Source organism: Adiantum capillus-veneris, chromosome 16, assembly GCF_014529385.1.
Source record: "Adiantum capillus-veneris isolate H3 chromosome 16, ASM1452938v2, whole genome shotgun sequence".
NCBI classification, from domain to species: Eukaryota; Viridiplantae; Streptophyta; class Polypodiopsida; order Polypodiales; family Pteridaceae; genus Adiantum; species Adiantum capillus-veneris.
Window position 1 is genome coordinate 94,485,384 of NC_140946.1, and position 11,259 is coordinate 94,496,642.

Consider the following 11,259-nt stretch of genomic DNA (forward strand, 5'->3'; position numbering starts at 1 on the left):
AGCAGAGAAATCTATTCTTGTGGGATATTCCCTTGAACAAAAGGGGTAAAGGTGCTACAATCCTACTACACGAGAATTACAAGTGAGCAGAGATGTAGTCTTTGATGAGATGAGTAGCTGGTATAGTAATGCACATGGCACTATTGGGTCTGATGTAAAAGATGATGTGGTTGTACAAAATGTGAGTCCACAATCACAGGTTTTGAGTGGACCACAAGGGTCCTCTTCTCATGGCTCTGTTGAGAAACCATGGAATGGTAGACTACGTACGCAGGTTACTCCACCAACAGGTACAAGGAATGTATCACGAAAAGGAAAGGAAAAGGTTGATGAACCTCCCTTTATGGCTGATGCATCATCAGGTTTTTCACATGTAGACATGGATTCAGATGGTTCTGAACAAAGTCTTGATGAGGAATTTGGAATTCTGGCTGGCAGGACACCTGGTGTAAGGAAAGTACAAGAAGATGCTAGAGGGCAAAGGAGAGACCCAAGACCGCGCAGATCTAATAGAGTCAAAAATCCAGTTCAGAAATTGACTTATGATGGGTATCTAGCGCATCACCAAGCCTACATGGCTAAGGTGATACAGGATGTGGAGCCACATGTTTTGAGGATGCAGTTGGAAATGTGCATTGGGATGATGCAATGAATGAAGAGATGGCTGCATTGGAAGCAAACGACACATGGGAGTTGGTGCCATTGCCAAGTGGCAAGAAAGCTATTCGCTGTAAATGGGTGTATAAAACCAAGCATAAGGCTGATGGTAACATTGAGCGTCACAAGGCAAGGCTGGTCGCAAAGGGTTATGCACAGACGTATGGCATAGACTATGAGGAGACCTTTGCTCCAGTGGCAAAGATGACGACTATGAGAGCTGTCATAGCAGTGGCTGCATCTAGAGGATGGATTATGCATCAAATGGATGTAAAGAATGCCTTCTTGAATGGTGAGTTGCAAGAGGAGGCGTATATGGATCAGCCACCTAGTTATGTCGATCCAGGTTACCCAGATTATGTATGCAGACTTCTCAAAGCTTTGTATGGTTTGAAAGTAGGGCTCTAGAGCATGGTATGACAGGATTGCCAAGTATCTTGTCAGTATTGGTTTTAGGAGAGCTCATGCTGATCATTTACCCTATGTACCTGAGAGTGATGTGGGGATTCTGGTCATTACCATATATGTAGATGACCTTATTATTGTTAGTGACAATGCTATCGAGATTGACAGTGTGAAGGGTCTTCTCAAAGAGGAGTTTGAAATGAAAGATTTAGGAGAGTTGTGCTACTTTTTTGGCATTGAGGTGATCAGGACTCCAGAGGGTGTATGGCTATCACAGAGACAGTATGCTTTGGACATGTTGTCAAAGTATGGTATGGCTGATTGTAAGCCAATTTCTATTCCCTTGGATGTGAATGCAAAGCTGAGTGCAGAGAAGGGTGGTGTTGTTGAGGATGTCAACATGTACAGGAAGATTGTGGGTAGTCTAATCTACTTGACTATCACGAGGCCGGACTTGAGCTACACAGTAGGCTTGGAGAGTCAGTTCATGCAGCTTCCGAGGAAGCCACATTTGGATGGAGTACGACGCACACTTAGGTATGTGCAAGGTACTCTTGACTACGCATTGTTCTATGCAGCAGATGCACCATTAGCATTGTATGGGTATACAGATGCAGATTGGGCAGGTAGCATTGTTGATAAGAGATCTACGAGTGGCTTCATGTTCTCTTTTGGGAGTGTTGCTGTTACTTGGAGCAGCAAAAAGCAGCCTATGGTTGCTTTATCGAGCACAGAGGCTGAGTACAGAGGTGAAGCAGTTGCGGCGTGCGAGGTAACTTGGCTATGCACATTACTTGAGGACTTGGGAGTGCAGGTGGACCAGCAGATTTTCATCCATTGTGACAACCTTAGCAGCATGCAGTTGGCTAGGAACCCAGTGTTCCATGCCAGGACCAAACACATAGAGGTCCATTACCACTACGTTCGAGAGCGAGTGTTGGCGGGCGACATCGACTTGGTCTACGTCAGCACAGAGGAGCAGATAGCGGATATCTTCACCAAGGCTCTCGGAGCTGAGAAGATTTGACGTTTCCGGACTATGCTTGGACTGTGCGACATGCAGAGCTCGAGGGGGAGTGTGGAGATAACGAGCTCTACACCTTGAGCTGGCATCCACTATGGGTCTTGGCCGCTTACGGCACTTACTCACTGGCGCGTTAGGTGACCGACACGGAGGATATCTGCGAGTGATTCTATAGCTGGACTACACTTATAGTGCCAGCCTAGTACGCTTCTAGAGAGTTCACACTTAGTGACCGCATGTACATATGTGCTACTTTTCAGCTTTAGCACTTAGTCATTTTGTACTCTCTTTTCTGTGAAGAAGAAGAAGCTTTCCATCTCTGTGTGCTTTGTGCTTGTCTTGTGTAGCTCTCTTGCATCCTCATTCTTTACAGAAGGCGGTGGATTTTTATGTTATGTCTACCAAAGGAAATGGTTACCCATTTATCCTAGGGAGACCATGGCTAATGAAAATGCGAGCTTTGCAGGATTGGGAGAGTGGAAAGCTAATTTGCAGGAATGACAAGGTTGTCTTTTACATGAAGGAGCAACGCCAAGAGGAGCTCCATGAAGAATCATCTCAAAGTGAGATAGAGGAAGGCTGGACCAATAGCACTTCAGAAGGAGAAAGTAGCAGTAGCATTACTAAAGAGGAGTCTTCCATCAAAGTCATGGGGGTAAGGTTTAAGCCAAACAACCAAGAGACCTCTTTCCTAGGTTTGGAAGAGGTAGGTTCCCAAGAAAACCAAAAAGTGGAAGATGAAAGAATGCTACAAAGTATGTTATCTACAACACTGACAAAAGATGAAAGAGAGGAGCTCAAAGGTGTGTTAAGGTAATTTCCTACGCTTTTTGCTAAAGACTACACCGAAGTGCATGGAGTAGATGCTGTTCAATACAAAATTGAGTTGAAGCTAGAGGCCACACCTAAGGCTCAGAAGCTACGAAGGCTAGGAGTCATCAAGGAGCAGGCTTTACTCAAGGAGGTAAGAAAGATTCTAGCAGTAGGTTTCATTTATCCAGTGGAGAATTTAGAGTGGGTTTCTCCCGTTGTTGTCACTCCTAAGAAAAACGGCAAGTGGAGGGTGTGTGTGGATTACCTTCCACTCAATGAGGCAACAAAAAGAGATCACTTTCCCCTCCCATTTTAGGATGAGATACTAAATGAGGTAGCTGGTCATGAAAAGTACACTGTGTGTGATGGCTACTTGGGTTACTTTCAAATAGGTATCGCATTGGAAGATCAGTTGAAAACAACCTTCATCACTCCTTGGGGTTGTTATGCTTTTAGAGTCATGCCATTTGGACTGAAAAATGCTCCTTCAACTTTCCAACGCTTCATGAACATGGTGTTTCAAGCATTATTTGGAAAGTCAATCAGGGTGTTCATTGATGATTTCTGCATTTATAGCTCAAAATCATTGCATCTACAAAGGGTCGAAGAAGGTTTAAAGAAGCTCTACGACATGGGAGGTCAACTCAACCCCGACAAGTGTCACATAGGTGAGGATGAAGTGATCTTGCTTGGTCACAAGGTTTCCTAGCTATAAAGGCATTGAGGTGGATCCTTCAAAGGCAAAGGCTCTTATTGAGCTCCCATCACCCAAGAATCTCAAAGAGGTCATCTCATTCATTCAAAAGGTGAAGTATATGTCACGCTTTATTCACTTAGCTTCGGAGTTGCTTCATCCTTTGCAAAAGTTGACACAACAAGTAGAATTTGCATGGTCTTATGAGCTTGAAGAGTACTTTTGTAACATTAAAGTCATTTTGTTAGAGCTACCAAAACTCTTGCCTCCTTGTTGGGAGTACACATTCTTTGTTAGCTCTAGTGTTGGGAAGGAAACAATTGGTGCAGTTTTATTATAACAAGTAGGGTCATGAATGCTTTGGAGAGAGGCTACACGGAGGCAGAAATCATGATGCTTTCTCTCATGTTTGCCGTGAGAAAGTTTAGATCCTACTTGCTACCAAAACCTTTTGTAATTCTCACTGCAGAAAATTTGTTTCCTTGGGTGTCATCTCAAATGAATCTGAGCACTAGGATCTCAAAGTGGATTATGGAATTGCAAGAGTTCCAATACTCTTTCAAGGTAGAAGATAGTGTGCGTGCACAATTGGCAGGGATCCTTACTTATAGGGTACATGAGAAGGAGATTAAGGTGCCTGAAGTAAAGACCCTACCATTGCCACCACCTAAAAGTATTCCTAATGCTTTTACCTTGTTCTTTGATCGAGCTTTTCGACGAGTCACAGGAAAAGCAGGGGGAGGGCTAGTATTGCTCAACCCAAGTGGAGAGGTGGTCATGAAAGAGAAGGTCAATCTACCAGGTTCAACTAGCAACAATGAAGCAGGATACGACACACTACTTCATGGTTTAAAGATATGCATTGGCCAAGGTATACAACGTCCCATGGTAAAAGGGGATGCACTTCTCATTGTGAAGCAAATTTTAGGCATTTGGGAATGCAAGAATGAAAGCTTAAGGACAAAAGTTCATGCCATTCGTAGGATGTTTAATCAGTTTGAAGAAGTGCAACTATATCATATTCCTAGGAAACAAAATGAAGATGCCGATTTACTTGCACAACAAGCAGTTACATGTGTTGAGAAAGAAGTGCAGGTCATCATGGTGGCAGCAACTATCAAGCAACCAAGATACCAGGGATTGGAGTCATTGACTCCCATTATTAGCTACATTTTGGAGGGTGAGTTTCCACAAGACTTCACGAAGGCTCATAAGAGGAGACTCATGAAAAAGGCAAGCGAGTATCTCTTCCTAGAAGGATCCCTCTATCAAAGAGAGAAGGATCAAGTGTGCAGAAGAGTACCAACTATCAAGGAGATTCCAACCATTCTAAAAGGTTTGCATGAAGAAGCATGTGGTGGTCATTTTGCCCAAGAGTTAACTGTGAAGAAGATTTTGCTTGCGGGGTATGTTTGGCCAAGTCTGCATGTGGATGTCCAACATTGGTATAAAAGTTGTCACAATTGTCAAGTAAATGGAAATAGAAGATTGGTTTATGGTCCAAGGCAAATTGTGCTTGCAAATGGACACTTTTTTGTACCTATTTCTTTTTGCAAAACAAAAAATAGTGAGTGAGAAGCAATCATATGTTCTGATCACCAACCCATTGAAGTTAACTAGGGAATTTATCTCAAGTCCTACAAAAATCCCTAATCTTGTTTTTATGCAACAAAACGTAAGAAATGACTGTTTTGATGAAAATGTATTGGTCCATCAACTTTGGAGGCTTGGTGTGACCAAAAGATGAGAAATTTTACAAGTTTCTTATTTTTTCCATGTGTAGTAGGCCTTGAACTATAACCTCATGAAAGGATTTTACAAAATGAGTGGATCTACTATGGTTTTGGAGGTTTTTTTCAAAACCCTGAAAGGACACTTTTATGTCCTGTTAGGTTACCAACCTAGTGTTAAGAAGACTTTCAATTCAAGTTACTATCAACTTATGGACTTGAATGGTAAAGAGCACTCTAGGAAGGTAAATGGTTATCGCTTGAAGCCCTATTTGAGTCGCCTTCTACCAAAGAATCTACCAAAGATCTGTCAAAGGGCAGTTGTCTCATGTAAGTATTGTTACATGACGCATGAGTGTAGCTCCAACCAAAATTCTGAGGGGCCAAACAATGAGGATCTCGTCAAGGACTTTGAAGCACTCTCTTTGGAAAAGATGCTCTATGATGGTACATGAATATACCATCTTCCTGGGGGAGGGCTAATGATAGCCCTTTTTTGACTTTCCATAATTGCCATAGTAAGCTACCTCACCCTATCAAATCACTCAAACATTTTGGTTATCCCTACCATTTCACTGTACATAGGCATGTGTGAGTTAGGGACTTTCTCCATATTTTCCTAAAACCCTCAACTAGCTAGTCACTGGGCTACTTGAGCCAAAAAAATAAATAAAATCAAAAAAATAAAAAATATTATGGCCCATTTGTGTGTAAATATTTCATTGTATATAGGGCCTGAAAAAAGTAAATTTTTATAATTATTTTGGTATTTATTTAAATATTTCTACCTATGCTGTGTTATTTATGCTATGTACATTGACTCACCATTACCATATTTTTTCTTACCATATTGCATACTCTTTATTCCATATAAAAATAATTTCATGCAAGCTTCTTTAATTTTTGGTGTAACTCCATCCAAACAAAAATCCAAAAAAAAAACTAGTTCTATTTATGTGTATGTTTTTTCACTATTGTGATTTTTTCCTTCTTACATCTATTCTCTATTACTCTCATAAATTAGACCACCAAAAATATTCATCTTTTTATGGTATAATTATAATGAGAGAGATTTATTTTGACCCCTTTATATTTTTTCCACCTATATTATTTATATTTGACATGTACATATTTTTTTTAGACCCCTCAATATTTGATTTTCTTAGTTGTACTATTCACTTATATCACGATCTCAACAATGTCTTCAATTATAAACCTACCAAATAAGGTCAAGGGTATGTGGAATGCATGCATGCACCATGGGGGGCTCACTCTTGGAGGTATTCAAAAGAATCATCCAAAGAAGGACCTCACAAAGATTTTGTGCAGTGGAAAAAAACAGTCGGTTTTGCTGAATTTTTAAAGATCACATGCTCCCCTAATTTGAAAGGTGATACAAACAAAAGTTGTAGCTCGTGAGCTCAATCTTCACCTCAACTTTTTTCATACTTTTTTGAGCTACGAGCTGTGAGCTATGATTTTGTTGGTGGACCCCAGTTTGCCCATGCTATGCAGCCACACTCCTTCTTCCACTTTATCATTTTCCTCTTTCACACACACTTCTCCACTCATCATCCCCACCTCTCTCACCACTCCTCTCTGCACCCTACTCACCTTCTTATCAACCTTGAAGAATAAGGGAAACCATGGTCTACTCATTTCTCCTACACACACTTCCATTCCAAAATTGACCACCTAGTCTCATTTTTCCTCATCCATATTACCCATATCTATAAAAAAAACCACAAAATTCATCCTCTTCTCTTGAAAGACAGCATCATGGTGATTGGTTACTCATGTTTACTTACCTTGGCTTCCAAGGAAGGTCAAGAGTGGAAAAAATGTACCGTCAAAGCTAGTGGACCGTCAACACGCGTCAAAATTGACCCTAGTCAAGACACTTGGAGCATTAAAATTGTAAGAAATCCATATTTTGTTACCTATTAAGAGTTTTTTCTTCCTTATTTGTATCCTATATGAATACTTCCATTGTAAATATCCAATTCCATTTGTAAATTAATAAAAATACTAACTCTACTAATTTACTAACACTAACCTACTATGAAAAGTCCTATCACCTCCACTTCTGTCCTCTCTCTCTCTCTTCTTCATCTATCCCCACCAACTTCTTGATAATTCCAAGAAAAAGAAATTAGATAAGTGCTGAAAATCTAGCCCAACCATGGTTAGAGGAGTAACCCTAGCTCTCAAAATTGCTATAAAAAGGAGGGTGTAGCTAGCACAAATAGGGGAGCCATAAGCAAGAGCACTATGCTATAGCTTGAGAAGCCAAGCTCAACCTCTGTAGAAGGAGCTCTTCAGTGGAAACTCATTGTCGTATGCATGTGCATGTGTTGTAATAGGGGTGATTAGCACGGGAACTCTATGCCATTGTAAGAGAGAGAGCGATCATTCAATTGAGAGTGGGAAATCTATCATTTCTCCTACTAGTGTAAGCCCAACATTTGCTGAATCAAGGAGGGTGGATTTGGACTAAGCTTGGATACTTTGTCTCTCTTCCAACGTGAAGTAATGGACAACATTGATGTGTAAGTGTCTTGGTGATTTTGTTTAGTTCTTGATAGCTTGTGTCTGGGTGTTGTCATCAATTTAGCCATAAATCCCACATACTGTAAAAGGGCGACAGGGTGGAGAGGACTCCCGTGGCCTTAAGACAATGATTGGGGTGGCTTTTCTTGTGATGTGTTGTGGTGAAATTTACTCAAGCTATGTTGAACAAATACTAATCTCACTTTGATCGGTCATGACAGATTTGTAAGAAGGTATTAATGCAACAAGCACCCCCTCCCTCTTCTGTCTCTTTCTTACATGTATAATTGTGTTTTCTTGATCATTGCCGATACATTTCAAGGCAGCCCGAGCACTCTCTCTCTCTCTCTCTCTCTCTCTCTCTCTCTCTCTCTCTCTCTCTCTCTCTACGCGTCCTAGTTTGCATCCAAAACTAGGTGGTTCCCCAAATTTGTGTAGGGTTAGGTTGCGGGTTTGTGTGTGTGTTGTTGTTTCTTTTTCCAACCCCAACCCAATTGAGCAGCACGGGAGCCTAGAAGAGTGGTTAGAGGCCACTCTTCTTGTTGCCCGCCCCGGACCGCCTCAACATCACCGAGAATTTGTTTCCTATTCCACATAGGGTCCGACTAGCAAAAAAAGAAAACAATGATCTCGTTCGGGTATCCCTTGGCGAATACAAACACATTGAAGGATCCATGATGTACTCTTCCACAAGTGCCAAGTCACGTGGTAATATAAAGGGGGGCATTACTATTCCTAATGGGGCAAAGTCTTTTGGTTATCATCAATTCAACAATATTTTTGTTGACTTGAAACGAATACAATGAGCTATGGTTAAATTTTATGCTTTGTCTCCACAAGGTAATACAAACTGTGATGTCATTTTTTGCCTGTATTGAATATCATTTAGTATAACAATTCAATTCTTGTGTTGTTTCAATACTCGGAGAGAAGCTTATATTTATTCTTAAGCTAGATGAATGTCAAATTGTCAAAGGATGGAGATTGGACCGTATGAGTGTGACACTCATGAATGAGGCAATGTTCTTTGCAAAAGTCGATGCTATCGGTGATCATTCTCAAAAACCATCATTTAGTGTACAATCGAAAAAGAAAATATGGTGGTTAGGAGCTTTTGAAGTTCCGAAAGAGACTCATGAGGTGTTGGCATGGGTCTTCTCTATGATCCCGTGGATCAAAGAGGTTATTAAGGCACAACTAGAGGGAGAAAAGCTAGAAGTAGATGGAGTAGGTACATTTGATGTTGAGTGGCACTTAGGAGGTGATCTAAAAACAATCAAATGTATACTTGGGTGTAAACAAGGTGCTTCATCACTTCTTCCTTGTCCATATTGTGTACAAGGATACAAGGAGAGTACTCCTGGCTCCACGTCTTCAAAAAAAGTGTCAAGGGAAGTCAGGTAGCAGGGTCAATGGATGATGATGCAAGGGAATGGGTTTGCTCGGTGTTGAAGTGTCCTATCATGGAGGTCCCCAATCGGCCATTATCAATTTTCCACTTACAAATGTACACTTTTGCACTTTGCATGCCTTCATGCGTATATTTGATCACTTGTTAAAGCTTCACATAGAGTACGCTTTCACAATGAAACCACTTTCCAGATCCTTGAAAGCCATTGGAATAGTTGAAGCGATTCTAAATTCGATTGGATGTCATGGTGGCAATGTTTCTATCATCGGTGAGGTGGAAAATATGCATGAAGTGCCACAAAATGTATCTATGAATGGTGTGAAAGCACGTAGGTTTTTCAAGAAACCAGAGATGCGAAAGGAGAGGGGTGAGGAGGATGCTCCATGGGAGATATGGAAAGCGCTTTGCAAGTGTACGACCGATCAAGATTCAAATCCCGTGCTTGTAAATCTGCGTAGGCAAGTGTGGCACCACTTCGAGTTAGTGCTTCAAACCATGTGGAAACCCCAAACCACTAGCGAGCAACAAAATTTGGTCAAAGATCACATTTCTAATTTCACTAAAGCATTTGTGCAAGCGTGGGGAGAGAGCAATATCACACACTACATGGTAAGTTACTTTGTTCAGTTCAAATTTTGATGCTATACATAAACATTCATTTGATCTAAGAATTTTTTCTTGATGCAGGATATTTTGAATGCGTATGGAGCATTCTTTATGTCAAAATATGGTTCATTAGACATGTGGAGCACTCAAGGAATGGAGAAATCACATTATCGAGCCAAAGGTATTTACTTTAAAAATACACGTCACGGTGGTGGAACTACGAGATCCAACTACATGAAGGAGATGTTTGATTGGTTCTTTCGTTGTTCTTTGGGGAGATGTCATGCCATAGAGCGAGCACGAAATTCAAGTCTTGCCAAGGAGGTTAGGAGACAATCTTGACTTAATGCTAAAGAGAAATGGAGAAACTCCACCGAACCCCTTAATCATGCTAGGTGGCGTGAAAATCGCCATAGAGTGGGCAAATGTTGGTTACCCAACATGTAAAACAAATGATGCTATGCAATGTAATGTTTATGTTTGTAGATGTCTTTGTTGAGTTGCATATAATACTTCTCCATTTATCCATTTTTTGTTTTTTATATTTTGATGATATTAAGAGTTTTCTTAAGTGGCATGGTCAAGTGTGAAGAGACCTATTTTTTTTTAAATAGGGCGCTTTTAGAGAAGAGGGAGTCTCATTTTCAATATTGCCCCTTCTTACACAACGGCACGCACAAAGCAAACAATAAGAAAAGATCAGCCTTTTTTTTCTCACCCTCACTCATCCGTCCAAGGTGCTCAAAAACCACCTTGGATACACGAACAAGAGCTCCTAGAAGAGATGGAGAGGGAATGGTCAGGTGAAGAGCAACAAGATGGACAACCTTTACGCAAGAAGAAACGGGTAGTGACTTCAGACACTGAAACCGAGACGGACAACGAAGCACCAAGCCCACCATGGAGCGGATAGGGGATCCCAAGCAATCATCGAGTCCCGATTGGGAAGACATTTCCACGTGGATTCCGAGCTCTACCTTTAGATCAGCCTAGACGTGATCATGGGTTACTAAATGAAGAGGATTTTGTGGATGTAGAAGACGAGCCAGTTCGAGTGCAGGGTGGAGTTGAAGAGCCAGTCGGAGCACATGGTGGGCTTGAAGATGTGCAAGCTCCTCATCGCAAGCCCTCTCGTAGAAAGAAAAAGTTTTTCAAGGTTCGCCCTCACAAGGCCCATGTCCCAGATCCTACCATCACTCAACAACCGGCTCTTGCTGTGAAGCGACACATTTCAAAGGCCCTGGAAGAGATTCATCACTATCAAAAGACTTCAGACCTTCTCATGTGCAAGGCACCATTCGAACGTTTGGTGAAAGAGATCATGCAAAGTTATCGAATGGCGTTTCGAGTTCAAGGTATCGTTGTAGAA